Source organism: Leptidea sinapis, chromosome Z (genome assembly GCF_905404315.1).
Source record: "Leptidea sinapis chromosome Z, ilLepSina1.1, whole genome shotgun sequence".
NCBI classification, from domain to species: domain Eukaryota; kingdom Metazoa; phylum Arthropoda; class Insecta; order Lepidoptera; family Pieridae; genus Leptidea; species Leptidea sinapis.
This window is the reverse complement of record NC_066312.1, coordinates 7,984,255-8,006,296: the sequence shown is the minus strand read 5'-3', so window position 1 is coordinate 8,006,296 and position 22,042 is coordinate 7,984,255. Positions and strand designations below refer to the sequence as shown.

General features: G+C 32.2%; 1 pseudogene; it reads left to right on the top strand.

The window, feature by feature from the left end:
- The first annotated feature begins 10,218 nt into the window (after window positions 1-10,218).
- LOC126978915 (uncharacterized) lies at window positions 10,219-21,957 on the top strand (annotated as a pseudogene).
- Window positions 21,958-22,042: the final 85 nt, after the last annotated feature.

The following is a 22,042-nucleotide window of genomic DNA, read 5'->3' as shown; positions in this document are numbered from 1 at the left end:
CTCTAGCCCACCATTCTGTTGCAATAGTTATTTCTTTTTACATGTTCGTGTTAAATTATTGCCACGCCCTGAAATCAATGGAGTCGTTCCTAGTGCAGTTGCACATGCGCCGATAAACCCTTTAATAAAAATCAACACTTGTGAATAAATTCTCTATCGACTTACTTAAGGTTCAAACGACTTAAGAGTGAAATTTAAAAAGCAATTCGATATAAGCACTTATTAACTTTTTACCTCTTTCCACTGATATATAATATGAGTCACCAAGAGAAAACATATATATTGCGAGGATTGTTCTAGAATAAAGGTGGTGTGGGCATTTGCGCATGCGTGGTCAGGTCTTTGTTGGCTCCCCGACATCGATTCCAGTCCTTTAATATCATTCGTTCAGATAACACGGTGTGTGCAATAGTAAGCCTGATAAGGCAAGTGGCATTAACAGAGAAGTTGTGTGAACAAAGAAACCTTGTAGGATGCGGTGAAAAAGTGCGTATACATTAATCAAATTAATGTTTTTAATGTTGATTAAGTCGGTGGTCATACCATGAATTTAATAAAGGATTATTAATGTTCTTTACATAATCTCTGGCCCACCATTCTGTTGCAATAGTTATTTGTTTTAACTAGTTCATGTTATATTATTGCCACGCCCTGAAATCAATAGAGTTGTTCGTAGTGCAGTTGCACATGCGCCGGTCGACCTTTTAATAAATATCAAATTTGTTTAAATAACAAAAATATTACAGACTTATAGTTCATTTCATATAAGATCTCAAAACTGAATATGAAATTCTTTATGGGCACCTTATATCCTTTTTTCCTGTTTCCAATGATATTAAATTAGAATCACAAAACGAACGACGGATAACCAGCATGGCATTTTCTAGAATAAAGGTGGTGTTCTCATTTGCGCAGGCGTGATCATGTCTTTGTTGGCTCCCCAACATCGATTACAGTTCTTTAAAATCATTCGTTCAGATAACACGGTGTGTGCAATAGTAGGCCTGATAAGGCAAGTGGCATTAACAGAGAAGTTGTGTGAAACCTTGTGGGATGCGGTCAAAAAGTGCGTATACAATTATCAAATTAATGTTTTTATTGTTGATTAAGTCGATTGTCGTGCCATGAAATTAATTCAGGATTTTAAATGTTTTTTACAAAATCTCTAGCCCATCATTCTGTTGCAATAGTTATTTCTTTTTACATGTTCGTGTTAAATTATTGCCACGCCCTGAAATCAATAGAGTCGTTCCTAGTGCAGTTGCACATGCGCCGATAAACCCTTTAATAAAAATCAACACGTTTGAATAAATTCTATATCGACTTACTTAAGGTTCAAATGACTTTTGAGTGAAATTTAAGAAGCAATTCGATATAAGCACTTATTAACTTTTTACCTTTTTCCACTGATATATAATATGAGTCACCAAGAGAAAACATCTATATAGCGAGGATTGTTCTAGAATAAGGTGGTGTGGGCATTTGCGCATGCGTGATCAGGTCTTTGTTGGCTCCCCGACATCGATTCCAGTCCTTTAATATCATTCGTTCAGATAACACGGTGTGTGCAATAGTAAGCCTGATAAGGCAAGTGGCATTAACAGAGAAGTTGTGTGAAACCTTGTAGGATGCGGTGAAAAAGTGCGTATACATTAATCAAATTAATGTTTTTAATGTTGATTAAGTCGGTGGTCATACCATGAATTTAATAAAGGATTATTAATGTTCTTTACATAATCTCTGGCCCACCATTCTGTTGCAATAGTTATTTGTTTTAACTAGTTCATGTTATATTATTGCCACGCCCTGAAATCAATAGAGTTGTTCGTAGTGCAGTTGCACATGCGCCGGTCGACCTTTTAATAAATATCAAATTTGTTTAAATAACAAAAATATTACAGACTTATAGTTCATTTCATATAAGATCTCAAAACTGAATATGAAATTCTTTATGGGCACCTTATATCCTTTTTTCCTGTTTCCAATGATATTAAATTAGAATCACAAAACGAACGACGGATAACCAGCATGGCATTTTCTAGAATAAAGGTGGTGTTCTCATTTGCGCAGGCGTGATCATGTCTTTTTTTGGCTCCCCAACATCGATTACAGTTCTTTAAAATCATTCGTTCAGATAACACGGTGTGTGCAATAGTAGGCCTGATAAGGCAAGTGGCATTAACAGAGAAGTTGTGTGAAACCTTGTGGGATGCGGTCAAAAAGTGCGTATACAATTATCAAATTAATGTTTTTATTGTTGATTAAGTCGATTGTCGTGCCATGAAATTAATTCAGGATTTTAAATGTTTTTTACAAAATCTCTAGCCCATCATTCTGTTGCAATAGTTATTTCTTTTTACATGTTCGTGTTAAATTATTGCCACGCCCTGAAATCAATAGAGTCGTTCCTAGTGCAGTTGCACATGCGCCGATAAACCCTTTAATAAAAATCAACACGTTTGAATAAATTCTATATCGACTTACTTAAGGTTCAAATGACTTTTGAGTGAAATTTAAAAAGCAATTCGATATAAGCACTTATTAACTTTTTACCTTTTTCCACTGATATATAATATGAGTCACCAAGAGAAAACATCTATATAGCGAGGATTGTTCTAGAATAAGGTGGTGTGGGCATTTGCGCATGCGTGATCAGGTCTTTGTTGGCTCCCCGACATCGATTCCAGTCCTTTAATATCATTCGTTCAGATAACACGGTGTGTGCAATAGTAAGCCTGATAAGGCAAGTGGCATTAACAGAGAAGTTGTGTGAAACCTTGTAGGATGCGGTGAAAAAGTGCGTATACATTAATCAAATTAATGTTTTTAATGTTGATTAAGTCGGTGGTCATACCATGAATTTAATAAAGGATTATTAATGTTCTTTACATAATCTCTGGCCCACCATTCTGTTGCAATAGTTATTTGTTTTAACTAGTTCATGTTATATAATTGCCACGCCCTGAAATCAATAGAGTTGTTCGTAGTGCAGTTGCACATGCGCCGGTCGACCTTTTAATATATATCAAATTTGTTTAAATAACAAAAATATTACAGACTTATAGTTCATTTCATATAAGATTTCAAAACTGAATATGAAATTCTTTATGGGCACCTTATATCCTTTTTTCCTGTTTCCAATGATATTAAATTAGAATCACAAAACGAACGACGGATAACCAGCATGGCATTTTCTAGAATAAAGGTGGTGTTCTCATTTGCGCAGGCGTGATCATGTCTTTGTTGGCTCCCCAACATCGATTACAGTTCTTTAAAATCATTCGTTCAGATAACACGGTGTGTGCAATAGTAGGCCTGATAAGGCAAGTGGCATTAACAGAGAAGTTGTGTGAAACCTTGTGGGATGCGGTCAAAAAGTGCGTATACAATTATCAAATTAATGTTTTTATTGTTGATTAAGTCGATTGTCGTGCCATGAAATTAATTCAGGATTTTAAATGTTTTTTACAAAATCTCTAGCCCATCATTCTGTTGCAATAGTTATTTCTTTTTACATGTTCGTGTTAAATTATTGCCACGCCCTGAAATCAATAGAGTCGTTCCTAGTGCAGTTGCACATGCGCCGATAAACCCTTTAATAAAAATCAACACGTTTGAATAAATTCTATATCGACTTACTTAAGGTTCAAATGACTTTTGAGTGAAATTTAAGAAGCAATTCGATATAAGCACTTATTAACTTTTTACCTTTTTCCACTGATATATAATATGAGTCACCAAGAGAAAACATCTATATAGCGAGGATTGTTCTAGAATAAGGTGGTGTGGGCATTTGCGCATGCGTGATCAGGTCTTTGTTGGCTCCCCGACATCGATTCCAGTCCTTTAATATCATTCGTTCAGATAACACGGTGTGTGCAATAGTAAGCCTGATAAGGCAAGTGGCATTAACAGAGAAGTTGTGTGAAACCTTGTAGGATGCGGTGAAAAAGTGCGTATACATTAATCAAATTAATGTTTTTAATGTTGATTAAGTCGGTGGTCATACCATGAATTTAATAAAGGATTATTAATGTTCTTTACATAATCTCTGGCCCACCATTCTGTTGCAATAGTTATTTGTTTTAACTAGTTCATGTTATATTATTGCCACGCCCTGAAATCAATAGAGTTGTTCGTAGTGCAGTTGCACATGCGCCGGTCGACCTTTTAATAAATATCAAATTTGTTTAAATAACAAAAATATTACAGACTTATAGTTCATTTCATATAAGATCTCAAAACTGAATATGAAATTCTTTATGGGCACCTTATATCCTTTTTTCCTGTTTCCAATGATATTAAATTAGAATCACAAAACGAACGACGGATAACCAGCATGGCATTTTCTAGAATAAAGGTGGTGTTCTCATTTGCGCAGGCGTGATCATGTCTTTTTTTGGCTCCCCAACATCGATTACAGTTCTTTAAAATCATTCGTTCAGATAACACGGTGTGTGCAATAGTAGGCCTGATAAGGCAAGTGGCATTAACAGAGAAGTTGTGTGAAACCTTGTGGGATGCGGTCAAAAAGTGCGTATACAATTATCAAATTAATGTTTTTATTGTTGATTAAGTCGATTGTCGTGCCATGAAATTAATTCAGGATTTTAAATGTTTTTTACAAAATCTCTAGCCCATCATTCTGTTGCAATAGTTATTTCTTTTTACATGTTCGTGTTAAATTATTGCCACGCCCTGAAATCAATAGAGTCGTTCCTAGTGCAGTTGCACATGCGCCGATAAACCCTTTAATAAAAATCAACACGTTTGAATAAATTCTATATCGACTTACTTAAGGTTCAAATGACTTTTGAGTGAAATTTAAAAAGCAATTCGATATAAGCACTTATTAACTTTTTACCTTTTTCCACTGATATATAATATGAGTCACCAAGAGAAAACATCTATATAGCGAGGATTGTTCTAGAATAAGGTGGTGTGGGCATTTGCGCATGCGTGATCAGGTCTTTGTTGGCTCCCCGACATCGATTCCAGTCCTTTAATATCATTCGTTCAGATAACACGGTGTGTGCAATAGTAAGCCTGATAAGGCAAGTGGCATTAACAGAGAAGTTGTGTGAAACCTTGTAGGATGCGGTGAAAAAGTGCGTATACATTAATCAAATTAATGTTTTTAATGTTGATTAAGTCGGTGGTCATACCATGAATTTAATAAAGGATTATTAATGTTCTTTACATAATCTCTGGCCCACCATTCTGTTGCAATAGTTATTTGTTTTAACTAGTTCATGTTATATAATTGCCACGCCCTGAAATCAATAGAGTTGTTCGTAGTGCAGTTGCACATGCGCCGGTCGACCTTTTAATATATATCAAATTTGTTTAAATAACAAAAATATTACAGACTTATAGTTCATTTCATATAAGATTTCAAAACTGAATATGAAATTCTTTATGGGCACCTTATATCCTTTTTTCCTGTTTCCAATGATATTAAATTAGAATCACAAAACGAACGACGGATAACCAGCATGGCATTTTCTAGAATAAAGGTGGTGTTCTCATTTGCGCAGGCGTGATCATGTCTTTGTTGGCTCCCCAACATCGATTACAGTTCTTTAAAATCATTCGTTCAGATAACACGGTGTGTGCAATAGTAGGCCTGATAAGGCAAGTGGCATTAACAGAGAAGTTGTGTGAAACCTTGTGGGATGCGGTCAAAAAGTGCGTATACAATTATCAAATTAATGTTTTTATTGTTGATTAAGTCGATTGTCGTGCCATGAAATTAATTCAGGATTTTAAATGTTTTTTACAAAATCTCTAGCCCATCATTCTGTTGCAATAGTTATTTCTTTTTACATGTTCGTGTTAAATTATTGCCACGCCCTGAAATCAATAGAGTCGTTCCTAGTGCAGTTGCACATGCGCCGATAAACCCTTTAATAAAAATCAACACGTTTGAATAAATTCTATATCGACTTACTTAAGGTTCAAATGACTTTTGAGTGAAATTTAAGAAGCAATTCGATATAAGCACTTATTAACTTTTTACCTTTTTCCACTGATATATAATATGAGTCACCAAGAGAAAACATCTATATAGCGAGGATTGTTCTAGAATAAGGTGGTGTGGGCATTTGCGCATGCGTGATCAGGTCTTTGTTGGCTCCCCGACATCGATTCCAGTCCTTTAATATCATTCGTTCAGATAACACGGTGTGTGCAATAGTAAGCCTGATAAGGCAAGTGGCATTAACAGAGAAGTTGTGTGAAACCTTGTAGGATGCGGTGAAAAAGTGCGTATACATAAATCAAATTAATGTTTTTAATGTTGATTAAGTCGGTGGTCATACCATGAATTTAATAAAGGATTATTAATGTTCTTTACATAATCTCTGGCCCACCATTCTGTTGCAATAGTTATTTGTTTTAACTAGTTCATGTTATATTATTGCCACGCCCTGAAATCAATAGAGTTGTTCGTAGTGCAGTTGCACATGCGCCGGTCGACCTTTTAATAAATATCAAATTTGTTTAAATAACAAAAATATTACAGACTTATAGTTCATTTCATATAAGATCTCAAAACTGAATATGAAATTCTTTATGGGCACCTTATATCCTTTTTTCCTGTTTCCAATGATATTAAATTAGAATCACAAAACGAACGACGGATAACCAGCATGGCATTTTCTAGAATAAAGGTGGTGTTCTCATTTGCGCAGGCGTGATCATGTCTTTTTTTGGCTCCCCAACATCGATTACAGTTCTTTAAAATCATTCGTTCAGATAACACGGTGTGTGCAATAGTAGGCCTGATAAGGCAAGTGGCATTAACAGAGAAGTTGTGTGAAACCTTGTGGGATGCGGTCAAAAAGTGCGTATACAATTATCAAATTAATGTTTTTATTGTTGATTAAGTCGATTGTCGTGCCATGAAATTAATTCAGGATTTTAAATGTTTTTTACAAAATCTCTAGCCCATCATTCTGTTGCAATAGTTATTTCTTTTTACATGTTCGTGTTAAATTATTGCCACGCCCTGAAATCAATAGAGTCGTTCCTAGTGCAGTTGCACATGCGCCGATAAACCCTTTAATAAAAATCAACACGTTTGAATAAATTCTATATCGACTTACTTAAGGTTCAAATGACTTTTGAGTGAAATTTAAAAAGCAATTCGATATAAGCACTTATTAACTTTTTACCTTTTTCCACTGATATATAATATGAGTCACCAAGAGAAAACATCTATATAGCGAGGATTGTTCTAGAATAAGGTGGTGTGGGCATTTGCGCATGCGTGATCAGGTCTTTGTTGGCTCCCCGACATCGATTCCAGTCCTTTAATATCATTCGTTCAGATAACACGGTGTGTGCAATAGTAAGCCTGATAAGGCAAGTGGCATTAACAGAGAAGTTGTGTGAATCCTTGTAGGATGCGGTGAAAAAGTGCGTATACATTAATCAAATTAATGTTTTTAATGTTGATTAAGTCGGTGGTCATACCATGAATTTAATAAAGGATTATTAATGTTTTTTACATAATCTCTGGCCCACCATTCTGTTGCAATAGTTATTTGTTTTAACTAGTTCATGTTATATTATTGCCACGCCCTGAAATCAATAGAGTTGTTCGTAGTGCAGTTGCACATGCGCCGGTCGACCTTTTATTAAAAATCAAATTTGTTTAAATAACAAAAATATTACACACTTACATTTCATTTCATATAAGATTTGAAATCTGAATATGAAATTCTTTATGGGCAGCGCGAAATTTTCTAGAATAAAGGTGCTGTGGGAATTTGCGCATGCGTGATCATGTCTCTGTGGGCTCTCCGACATCAATTCCAGTCCTTTAAAATCATTCGTTTAGATAACACGGTGTGTGCAATAGAAAGCCTGATAAGGCAAGTGGCATTAACAGAGAAATTGTGTGAAACCTTGTGGGATGCGATGTTAAAGTGCGTATACATTAATCAAATTAATGTTTTTATTGTTGATCATGTCGGTTGTCATACCATGAAATTAATCCAGGATTTTTAATGTCGTTTACATAATCTCTAGCCCACCATTCTGTTGCAATAGTTATTTCTTTTTACATGTTCGTGTTAAATTATTGCCACGCCCTGAAATCAATAGAGTTGTTCCCAGTGCAGTTGCACATGCGCCGGTCGACCTTTTAATAAAAATCAAATTTGTTTATTTACATTTCATTTCCTATAAGATTTGAAATCTGAATATGAAATTCTTTATGGGCACCTTATATCCTTTTTTCCTGTTACCACTGATATTAAATTTTAATCACAAAACGAAAGACGGATAATCAGCGCGAAATTTTCTAGAATAAAGGTGCAGTTATTTCATATAAGATTTCAAAACTGAATATGAAATTCTTTATGGGCACGTTATATCCTTTTTTCCTGTTTCCAATGATATTAAATTAGAATCATAAAACGAAAGACGGATAACCAGCATGGCATTTTCTAGAATAAAGGTGGTGTTCTCATTTGCGCAGGCGTGATCATGTCTTTGTTGGCTCCCCGACATCGATTACAGTCCTTTAAAATCATTCGTTCAGATAACACGGTGTGTGCAATAGTAAGCCTGATAAGGTAAGTGACATTGACGGAGAAGTTGTGTGAAACCTTCTGGGATGCGGTGAAAAAGTGCGTATACATTAATCAAATTAATGTTTTTCATGTTGATTAAGTCGGTGGTCATACCATGAAATTAATTAAGGATTATTAATGTTTTTTACATAATCTCTGGCCCACCATTCTGTTGCAATAGTTATTTGTTTTAACTAGTTCATGTTATATTATTGCCACGCCCTGAAATCAATAGAGTTGTTCCCAGTGCAGTTGCACATGCGCCGGTCGACCTTTTAATAAAAATCAAATTTGTTTAAATAACAAAAATATTGCAGACTTACATTTCATTTTATATAAGATTTGAAATCTGAATATGAAATTCTTTATGGGCACCTTATATCCTTTTTTCCTGTTACCACTGATATTAAATTTTAATCACAAAACGAAAGATGGATAACCAGCGCGAAATTTTCTTGAATAAAGATGCTGTGGGAATTTGCGCATGCGTGATCGTGTCTTTGTTGGCTCCCCGACATCTGATTCCAGTCCTTTTAAATCATTCGTTCAGATAACTCGGTGTGTGAAATCGTAAACCTGATAAGGCAAGTGGCATTAACAGAGAATTTGTGTGAAACCTTGTGGGATGCGGTGAAAAAGTGCGTATACAATAATCAAATTAATATCTTTATTGTTGATTAAGTCGGTTGTCATACCATGAAATTAATTCATGATTTTTAATGTTTTTTACATAATCTCTAGCCCACCATTCTGTTGCAATAGTTATTTCTTTTTACATGTTTGTGTTAAATTATTGCCACGCCCTGAAATCAATGAAGTCGTTCCTAGTGCAGTTGCACATGCGCCGGTCGACCTTTTAATAAAGATTAAATTTGTTTAAATAACAAAAATATTACAGACTTACAGTTCATTTCATATAAGATTTCAAAACTGAATATGAAATTCTTTATGGGCACGTTATATCCTTTTTTCCTGTTTCCAATGATATTAAATTAGAATCACAAAACGAAAGACGGATAACCAGCATGGCATTTTCTAGAATAAAGGTGGTGTTCTCATTTGCGCAGGCGTGATCATGTCTTTGTTGGCTCCCCGACATCGATTACAGTCCTTTAAAATCATTCGTTCAGATAACACGGTGTGTGCAATAGTAAGCCTGATAAGGCAAGTGGCATTAACAGAGAAGTTGTGTGAAACCTTGTGGGATGCGGTCAAAAAGTGCGTATACAATTATCAAATTAATGTTTTTATTGTTGATTAAGTCGATTGTCGTGCCATGAAATTAATTCAGGATTTTAAATGTTTTTTACAAAATCTCTAGCCCACCATTCTGTTGCAATAGTTATTTCTTATTACATGTTCGTGTTAAATTATTGCCACGCCCTGAAATCAATGGATTCGTTCCTAGTGCAGTTGCACATGCGCCGATAAACCCTTTAATAAAAATCAACACGTTTGAATAAATTCTATATCGACTTACTTAAGGTTCAAATGACTTAAGAGTGAAATTCAAAAAGCAATTCGATATAAGCACTTATTATCCATTTACCGGTTTCCACTGATATAATATGAATCACCAAGAGAAAACAGATAAACAGCGCGGAATGTTCTGAAATAAACGTGGTGTGGGCATGTGAGCATGCGTGATCATGTCGCTGTGGGCTCTACGGAATCGATTGCATTCCAGTCCTTTATAATGATTCGTTCAGACAACACGGTGTTGAATAGTAAGCCTAAATTGGCAAGTTAATTAATGTGTGAATTTGTTTAAGACGTTGTGGGATGCGGCCAAAGAGTATGTATACATATTATACCAAATTTATATTTTACTATTGATCAAGTTTACCCTGAAATTATTTCAGGAAAATTTATTTTCTTGTTTTTGATTAGTCTCTCGTCCGCCCTTTTGAACTTTTAATAAAAACACAAATGTTTTTCTGCAAATCAATACAGTCGTCCAAAAGGTAGTTCCACTTGCGCCGGTTAACCCTTTTGCAACTATGTGTTTGTTTAAAACTAGTAGTAAAATAGTTCAAAGTGTTATGCCCTTAAAACTTCATAAGATTTCTGCCATTTTTGGCTTTATTACGTGTTTTGACATATGTTTCCACTTATATATCATTGGAATCACCAAAAGTAATAAAAGATGAAAGGAATGGTCTAGAATCTAGACGATGTAGTTTGGCGCATGCGCGACTATGCTGGTGTGTGTGTCGGTATCGATTCCAGTCTTTCAAAATTGCTTACAGGGTTTGTCGACATATATTTTAAGGCTGTTTAAGTTGGTAGAAAACCTAGTGGGATACAGGGAAGTAGTGCGTATATAGTATTCAAATTATTGTTTTAACTGTTAGTGTAGTGTCTCGTTATAGCTTGAACTTACTTCAGATTTTTTTTTTATTTATTCTTAGTAAGACTCCAAGCAGGTTACAAAGATTATGTTTAGTGTACAGGTTTTTCTATACATATACACATATACATGCAATAATAGGCCCAATAGACAAATCGAATCGTTACGTTTTAATGAAAATGCACAATATTTAAGCAAATACTTCAAGGTATTTTTTTAAAACTTAATTAAATACTCGTTACATTTATTTCAACTCGTATTACTAATTTTACTTATTCGAGGGTTTTAATCCTATTGAAATGACTAAGAGTGACATAATTTAAGCCGATTGCTCATTTGGATAATTAATACATGATTTGATTATCTTTAAATCGCGTATTTTCAAAACGCCTTTCATGATTTTGAGTGACATAATATGTCTTGTGAATTTAACAACGATCAATGGATTGAAATAATATGAGATATTTTGAAACAAAATCGTTCCGTATGTTTTCATGTATAGCATTAAAAGCAAAACAAAGGATCAATAAGAGGCAATGTATCCTACGTATTAAATATTCTGAGACCACTCAATAAACATTGTTCTGATCTCTTGACAACAACGGATCTTTGCATTTTGAGATGGATTGAATCAGTAATTACGGTTTAGCGTTGCAATGGCATATCACGTCTTGTGCAGCGAAGGTAATCAACAGCCTTTCAACGACAACTGATCAGAATCATGGAGATGTGACAACCTCACGCGAGTTGTCTCTGGTGGATTGCTTGATTGTTCCTGGCGAACCATTATACTACTTTTGAGAACAGCATACGTCAATGTTAAAATAGTAGGTTCAACCTTCTTGGTATTGACAACACAAACAGTGAAGTTTCTTTTTTTATTATTGCGTCTTTTATGTGGTTCCTTAATTTGTATAGAGCTAAGTCCATCGACCTACTGGCATTTGAGTTGGGAGATTAGATTGGTTTTAATTTAAAAAAATAGCAATTATACTTTTGCTCATTGCTAATATGAAATATATTTTTGTAAATTCTACTAGTAAGATACTTCACTTTACATACATATATAATCACAACAACACAATGTTTATTATTATATTTACAATACTTAATGTGATAACATGCGGTTAAAGCTATTTATTTTATATGCACTTTAATTGTTATAGGTCGGGGTGATTTTTCGAGAAGCCGGTAGCACTAAATGGATTACCAGAGATAACGATGACCTTACATCGCGTTGGCTATTCACTTCCACAGTGAGTATTTTTTAATATCAACGTACGAGCGTGGCTAATTTCACACAAAATTATATTCCACATAAAATTTATTAAATTCTAAAGGAGTAATCTCTAAGACACGTTGCGGAATATAAAACTAATATGACTTTTGTGAATACGGACGCTTATATAGAAAACTATTCTAATATGACTGATATTCGATAATGGTGAGTATTCTATTGTTTGAAATGTATTTAATATATTTTATAGCGGCAAATGGACGGACGCTGAGATCGAGATGGCACTTCGGCACAACGTCCATCGTTTTGCCGTTGACCTGAACAAGCCGAGTCAACACATCAAGACCCGCACTCTGTGAGTATTACAATTATGTTCTCACTCTGCTCCTAATAATATCAGATATGAAACTTACAAAAGAGCTGTTAATCATCAGAACATTGGTGATATATGCTATATGCTATATTGGTATCGCTACCTTAAATATTCCCTTTCTATGTTTCTGAGCCCCAATTTCAACAATCACGCTTCAAACTGAGTTTAATGAAACTCAATTTTACGTAAACGAGTTCAAATAACAGTCTTGATCTCGATTAAACACAAAGTGAGTCAAACAATTTTTTTGAGCATGTTGACGAAAACTTGAGTTTATATATCAAAAACAGTAGAATGTATCAAATAACTGAACAAAAATATCAAAATTGTTATAATATGTCAATTTTTCTATTACGATGACGACAGTGACAGCTCTTGAACGCATTCAAATATTATGTTGAACGTCCAAAAATTACCGGTAAGTATTTAAACGCGTTTATTCTATAACTGTGTTAAGTTTGTGTTGGTGAAATCCGACTTGAATCTGTAAACTCGTTTCCAGGCGTAAGCTAAGTTCAAAGTGTTCTAATAGCGTTCTTCTTCAATGTTGAAATCAGGGATTACTTGGCTTACCTTCCTCGACGTTTCCAAATTAATTAATTTATTAAAAATAATTATAAAAATAATTAAAAATAATTAATTTTTAATAAATTAATTAATTAAAAATAAGAACAGTTAAATTCTCGATTTAACGAGAACTTTGATAATTACATTATCAAGCCTATTTGTCATCCTTCATACAAAATCATCTAAATTCTTTAAGACTTAAGGGTTTTCTATGACTTATAATCACTTGTTTAAGCAATATCTGGATGGCTCTACTAACATAAGTCATATATTACCTACCTATACTCTCATATATTAACGATTCCGATATTCTATCTATTACAATAAGCTGTAATCAGTCGTTTACCACACTTTTCATTAAACATTAATATAAAAGAGATAAATAATACTTTAAATCAGTTTTTTTTAATGAAAATACGAGACGAGCAGGACGTTCAGCTGATGGTAATTAATATGACCTACCCATTACAATGCAGTGCTGCTCAGGATTCTTGAAAAACCCAAAAATTCAGGGCGGCACTACAATTGCGCTCGTGACCTTGGACATAAGATGTTAAGTCTCATTTGCCCAGTAATTTCCAAAGCTACAGCGCCCTTCAGCCAAAAAAAGAAAGACACTAATGTTTACATATTACTTCTTCACGGCAGAAATAAGCGCCGTTGTGGTACCCATGATCTAGCCGGCTTCCTGTGCAAAGGAGCCTCGCACTGGTTATAAATTGGATGTAATTGTCTCTAGTGAAGATTTATAAGTAAGAAAATTTTAAGATAAATGTAACTGTGAATCTAACCATAAAATTTGGGTTATTTAAAGTAATTCATATATGTATCAATGAACTAGGAAATATATTTTGTTTCCCTTCAAGTTTTAAAAGAATTGTAGTCTTGAACCAAGCCTGGCTTATTACAGGTCTCAAATTCAAACAACATTGAAATGGAAGATTTCGAGGATGCTGGTTTTCCGGTACGGCAGGTAAAGAACAGCATGAACAGCGCACCACAGCCCATAACTCAGCAGGTAATTAGGAAACTCTGCATCGAACAACCAACATGTCCATAAACATAGATATTAAAATATAGGCCGATATTTTTACTTGCACCATTGTAGGCAATAAAAATAATATTTATGTATCAAAGGGAAATAATGTACAAATTTCTACTAAAAGTACAATCTTATTGTCAATAATGCAATAACTTTAGTCTAAGGTTCAAATAAGATAATGTTAACAACTTATCAGAAGAAAGCTGAATATATTTTCGACCAGCTGACCTGGCAAACGTTGTTTTGCCATATAAATTATTTTAAATATAAACGTAGCCTAAGTTACTCCTTATTACATCTGCTACCTGCCAATAAAATTCATTCTATTCCAGAGATTAGCCGGAACAAACAGACAGACAGACAAAAATTGTAAAAATGTTATTTTCGTGCATATATTATATATATAAACCTACAGTAAAAAAACGTTTTTTTCAATAATACAAACAGTCACCATAATTTTATTTATATGTATAGATATAAAAACGTTATTTTTCAGATTTTAGAAAGAAGAAGAATTTCTCAAAATTCTATTAGTGTAAGAAAAAAAAACATAGTGAAAGAGCTCTCGAGCTATCACGTATAGTATTCAAGGCACGCTTGAATGGAATGTTTAAAGATTTATTTTATTTTCATCAGGTATCGCTGAACAAGCTGAACGCCCCGGAGAATGAAGTCGAAGTCGAAGAGTTGGAGTAACGATGTTAAGTTTGAGTTTGAGACCAACGAGAGTGAGGAAGTGGCCACGTGAGTTACGCCGTGCTTCTCGTAAAATCGCCAAGGTCACTAATCGTGTTAGAAATCGAATGATTTTAGCTTCGTCAAACAGCTCCCCTTTCACCCTTTCATTTATTGGCCTTCTGTTGTTGTTTACTTATAATTTTCATTGATAATAATATTACGTTAATCCGGATACCGACAAGTCCATCTCGGATCCGCCCAGTAGTCGCCAAGTTCATTATTTTGGTCTAATGATTTGCAAATTCGAATCTTTGCGATCCTTTGATTTTATTAAATTTACCATTTTCACTCTAATTATAGTCCTTTTTAAGTTCAGTTTCGTCTAGGTTTTCGCTTATTCTATTAGCACGCTGTTTGACGGTGCTTGGACTTAGTATATAAGTTTTTTCTTAAATTTTAATTTCATTTTATTCAAATTTAATATTTAAAACATTCATAACAGCAATATACATATATGATCTATATTTTGCGGATTTTCGCATGTAGATGTTTACAATAAGTGTTATTATATGATAGTATTTTTGATATACACATCTTTTGTCTAGAGACCGCAACCATATTTTATTGTTTCCTTTGTGTTTTATTAATAAATATTATTTTACTTTATTTATCGTCGTTTAATTTTTTTTATTATTATCCTGTTAATTTTCCAACCCACCTTTAAGTGCATTATGTTATATTTATATATTTTTGTCTTACAAGTTAAAACGATGGCATTATTTACGAAGTAATTTAATTCTAAAATAGGCTAAGTAAATTAAAACATTTTACACTTTCTATTTACAATTATTATAATATTATTTTAAACCTATCGGCGCTTTAAATTATGTAGAAAGATTTTTTCCTTTTTAATTGGTAATAAAAAATTATTATTATTATATATATTTTGTCAAACATATTAGTGTTTCATCATTAGTTATTCAATAATTGTTTTATATTGGGAAGACATATTATTTTATTCGAAAGCAATTAATTTCTTCTTAAGCAATAAAGTAAATTAAAAAAAAATGTAGATTAGTCAAGCCTTTACTGCCTTAAAAGTGTAGGTTAATCTTTTATCTGTAATGTGTATCATTTTGTCTTTTATCTTTGAAAGTCTATCGTTTGTCAGATATTAATGAATCTTAGCTCATAAACATTTGAAAGAGGATCGCCTCATTTGATTGTTTGTGGAATGGACACAGGTTCTTCCAACTCTGGTCACTATGGCATAGTTTACTATCAACCTGTTTAGGATTCCCCTTCTAGTGTGAGTACTGCTTGTTTTCAAGGACAAAATATTTTATTCATCATCTTACTAGTTCTAGCTAGATTATTCTAGTGGACAATGTAAACACTGAAAACATACAAAATTCACATTACAAGATGGTGCTATTATTAGCTGTTTTGATAAGAGTTGTTATTGTTACCTGACAAACGGGACCCTTCGTAGAGTCATCTTTTAAGCAATTATAAGTTTCGTATATATTAGACTAGCGCGTGGTTTCTTCTCTAGTTTTCTGTACCTTTTAATCTAGTTCGAATCCTTTCTAAATTCTTTTCATGGCTACCAACAAATAGTTTTTGGATTGTAAACACGTACCGAAACGATAGTAAGTTGCCCGGTGTTTCGGGTGAGTTTCTGCTCCAATTCTCCATTAAGATCTTATCGTCTCGTGGAACTTATAAATACAAAAACACGGAAGAACTTTGTGTTGAAACAATCCGTAAAATTACTTTTAACGGTAATGCCTCTATTAAAAACGTACGTACCTCATATCTACGAATTTCACCTTCCTTTCGTAGAAATAAAATTACCTCATACATTTGTAAGCGATCTTTGATAACGTCATTATTTGTAAATCTTACTTAAGCCTCAAAAAGAGAGCAATAAAACCACAGCGGCCTCGATATAAGTAATGATTATATGCGGATTCGAACTACCTCAATTATATTATAATCGCAAGAAATTCCGGACATAAAATTTTACCTTCTCTGTTCCATATAATTCTTTCTTCTTCGCCACAATCTATACAAAATTTGTTACTAGGTACTTAACAACGATCACTAGCCATATTTATTAGTATTGATATGTTCTAGTTTTACATCTACAGTTATGGTAATCGTTTTGTGCCCTAACTGTGTAGGAATTTGTTTAATGTGCGATTTTAATGTCGCCGCCTAAACACATATATTTAACTGTCGAAATTTGAATGTGTTCACAAGATGCCTATGAGAGAAACATGAATTACATTAAGAAGAAAATATTTATAAGGATCTATTGAATTTTATATTCGCTAACGAAATTAAGTAGAGGAGTTTTAGAATAATAATAATTTAATTGTTTTTTTTCATGTTTGTTAGTTTTTTATAATTGTTTAATTAAAATTTGTTAAATCATTGAGTTTACTGTTTTAAGTCAAATTATCATTTTAAAACTCCTTGAACAGTTGCACATAAAATAACACCACACTAATTATTAAGTTATAAGCTAGTTGCTAATAGTCTACAAAATTATATTTTTGATAGTTTAGAGAGCAATACAAATTTTTAATAACGCCAGTCTTCCGAAATAATAAATTGTTAGACAACAGAATAATAATTGTTATATTTTATACTATTAAGCTTTATTAAACTGTGTGTTAAAGTTGTTGAAAATAGATCACAATTTTACCGTGCTAGGGATGATAACGGATTTCAAACGTTTTTATTCTTAGGGCAAGGATACTTAAGCATTTTATGAACACCACAGTCTAATAAAGTGTTTGATGATATAACAATGAAGTAATTGAAATTGGATAAATATTTATTTGCAGTTAGTATATTTTATGGCATTGTTTCCTTTGCTATTTTGCTGAACTTAATTTAGCGCATCACTAACACAAAACATTTGTTGCGTAGTAAATGATTTGTACTGTTTTTTTTTTCTATTTGCAGTAACATATTAACATATTACGTTACTTTTCGACATGTAGTTATTAATTAGCATTTTAATATTTGATCTACATATTGCTTATTCACTTTATCCATAAAATTGCGAAAGCCGTGATACAGCTTGTTAAAGTATTGCTAAATTTACATTTTAACTCTACTTATTCTTAATATTAATTCGTAATCATTATTCAGAATTATTATTGAGAATGACGAGGAATATATTAGGATCATATACAGATATCGTTAAATTATATAAGAATCCTATTCAAACGCCGTTAAATATTCTTATGCCGTAAATTATCTCAAATATTTAAGAAAAAGAATATATTTAGCATTAGCTCAAAGATAACACCATAGTTTTAAGGTTTTATGGCGATTAGTAATATCATAAAAATTAGGTTTTCTATAAAATAAAAAAAATAACAAAAAAATAAATAAAAAAAACCAAAAACCAAAAAGAGTTATTTTGAAACTTTACTATGCTTGATTTGAATTAATGAAAAAATATCTTTCAATAGATAATATAAGTGGTACATTTTACTAAATTAATATAAGACCGCAAGAAACCTTAATAAAATAGGAAATCATATATCTGTTTTGTAAAAGACATTTAACTCTTACGTTATGCCTTTCTATATAAATAAAATGCTTCTGATAAGCATTCAAATTTCTGTTCACTCTCTTCCCTTACTTTATTTCATTACCTTTTTTCATTTTACCTTATCCTTACCTCATCATTAAGCTAGTTTACTCTTCATCTCCTCTTGACTACATTTAGAATTATACTTCCTCAGGAAATGGGTATCGTCAAATATATGTTCCAGTTTTTATCTATATTTTTTTAATTTCATCTCAATCTTACAAAATCTCCCTTCATCTATGCATACCCTTCATTAAGAGTTGATATGTATTTTATTAGATCCAGAATATGATATAGTGTAGGTATATTAAATAGTTTATGATATAATAATATAATGGGTAAGTACCATTTGGGTTGGTAACATTGAGTTTCCTTCAAAATTACTTTATGATACTTGAATTTTTATGAAACCTATATTGATCATTGCGGACAGTCTTCAAAAGTTATTTCAAACCGTTCAGTTCAAGGAATCTTAACTGGCGTTGACTTAGACTTCAAATCTAAGATTTATACGCGAATCATAAATGTGTCTTTTGTATTTCTGCTCAAGAATGTTAACGTAAATTCTATTGTTTCGCTTCATCTTCTCATTTTTATTATTAATTAATAATGTATTACCTTGTTTGGCTAGTTTACAGAATTTATTGGTCTTACCCAGTTAGATAACCGTTTAGATTAGAGTTTTAGGCAAGCTACGCGTGAATAATAATATAATAAGATACCTTTAAATCGCAAGATGAGTGAGAAAGAAATGTGATCAATAGTTAGTTTCCTTGGTGGCATGCATTCTGTTGGTGGTGGGATTATCAACTTAGGGTGGTTGGGGTTTAGCTGTATTTGCATAGAAACAAATTGTTATTTGTTTTTGTAGCAGATACATTCATCAACAGAATACATGCATCATTGGATAAATAGCCTAGGTCAAACTGGTTACGTTACAATAAATAAATAGCAGAAAACAATAAAAAAAAAAAATATAAAAAAACACAAAAACATTAGTTATAGTTGGCTTTATACATAAACTTATTTAATTATTTTGTTAACCTTTTATTACAATCATTTTGTTAATGGAGGAGTTTAAATAGTTTATTTTTCCTAACTTTGCTTTTGTGCATTCTGTTGGTGGCAAATATAATATTATTGGGTGGTTTGGAGTTAAATGAATTTGCAACAAAGTCATGTTGAAGGAACGAAATAAATGAATTAATATTTTGGAACAATTACCTTGTAATAAATACATAATATGAAGAAATTTATAAATACACAATAAACGAAAAAAAATGCATTCTGCTTGTGGACGAACGTACATGGGGCAGTTGGGGTTTACTGTATTTGCAAAAAAATATTTGAATTTTCATATTGCTTACAACACATTTAGTGAATATTTAATGCTTTTTAAATTTTGTAATTAATTTATTCATATTTTCAGCATTTATGATTTAAATACGCAGTCCTTCAAAATCCGACAAAAGTTGATTATAAATATTATCCATTCGGAAATTCTACCAATTTTTTTTATTTGGCCAATTGAATAAACATATGAACGACGTCTACAAATTATGTAATTTTTAACTTTCATTCATACCAACTAGGCACAACATGTTGTGCTATTATTATTATTATTTATGTAAGAAAAGCCGAAGTGATAGTATTTCACCTCGACTAAATTATTTATCTTCCCAAACCAACCAAAAAAACCACGTAACCAAATGACGGTTAGGCGTTGGGAGAAGTGATTGGTATGCCCACGCCAATTTATTTATTTATTTTAGTGACTGTTTCTTATTTAAATAAACTTACAAAGAATACTAAGCGATACTCTCCCTTATTTCTTTCTATTACCATAAGTACAACTAAACTCCTCCTTACTTGTATCTCGTTTTCAAATAGATTTACTTTAACTATGATTTAAAATTTCGAACGACTAGAAAATGTACTTTTTAACTTACTCTTAATTTTTATCTTATTTATTTGAAACAGTTTTTTATACTTGTTATTGTATATTTTAATAATGTTTAGAATAACGGTAAATAACGACCTGTTTAATATTCTTATGGAAAAATTTATAATCAAATGAAGCAATATAGGCAGCATATATAATATAAGAAAAACGATACTAGCCATCTAGTTTTTTAAGTTATAAGGTAATTCGTAATATCATTATAGTTAGGTAGGGTTAGTTTAAAAATAAAAAATAAAAGAAAATACAAAAAAAAATATTTTGATCTTAATCTAAGGATAATAAAGCGTACCAGAAAGTGTCTTAAATATCTCTAAATAGGTATTTGCGTAAAAATCTTATAATCAGTCTGTCTCTAATTATTCATTTATCATGTGTTTCTTAATTGAAATAATCTATTGGACTTACCAAATTGCATTACCATTGATAAAATATTTTTTTCTATAAATTATTAATTGTTTTAATAATAATTAGCTATTACAGCATTTGACTTCACGTGATTTAAAATAAGTTATGATAAAAATATTAAAGTAATGTATTCTGTTGGTGTTGAGATTTTGCAGTATTTTTATCAAGACATCTATTTGTTTTTGTTGCAGATAATTTCACCAACAGAGTTGTTACGTCCTTTTAAGTAGCTTAGGTGTTAGTAGTTGCATTATAATAAAAAAATAACCGAAAAAAAATAAAAAAATATGAAAAAAAAAAACACAAAAATATTAGTTGTAGTTACTCTATATAATATATTCCGTAGAATGTAACGTTTATGATAGAATCCATTTAATTCTTTGGGTTTGTTTGGAGGAAATTATATCATATTTCGTTATACTTCCCTTTGCTTGCGTGCCTGCCTTTAGTTGCGGAATTAATAATAAATGGGCGGTTGGTGTAAACGGAATTTGGAGATAACAAAGAATTCTATGAGCCTTTCAGATCATTTTTTTTTTAAGTGTTCCAAATTATTTTTGAGTGCAAACAAGTATACATTTTTTAGGTTAAGTATCCCTCAAAAATTAAAACCTTAAATGTAGTGTAATAAAAAAAAGAAACATCAAAGGGTGGTTGGGGTACACTGTATTTGCAACAAAATATTTGCATATATTTTTGTAGCAGATACATTTGCGGCGGAATGCAGATGTGTCATTAGAATGAATATTTCTGTTTCAAATACATCACAAGGACATTAATATAAAAAAGGAATTTATTTATCGTTATCTTAATTATCTAGAGAATTAGAGTTAATTGATAGAGTATAGTAATTCAATCTTTTTTAATATACATTCCATTGGTAGGGGTATATTGTCATCACAGGGTGGGTGGGACTTACTGTATTTGCAACAAAACATTTTTATGTTCTTGTTGCAGATACAATGCATCAATGGAATGTTTGAAACATTTTGATTACTTAATACTCTAGTTTCAGTAACAATAAAAATTCGAATAATTAGCAGTTTCTAGGTATTTAATTTTTTAAATGGCTTACAACATATTTTAGGTTTAGTAAACCTCAAAAATTAATACCTTAAATGAAGTGAAAAAATAAAATACAAAAAATAAACTCAAGGGTAGTTGGGGTGCAACAAAATATTTGCATTGTTTTTGTTGCAGATACATTTATGGTGAAATGCATAATACCTAAGTAT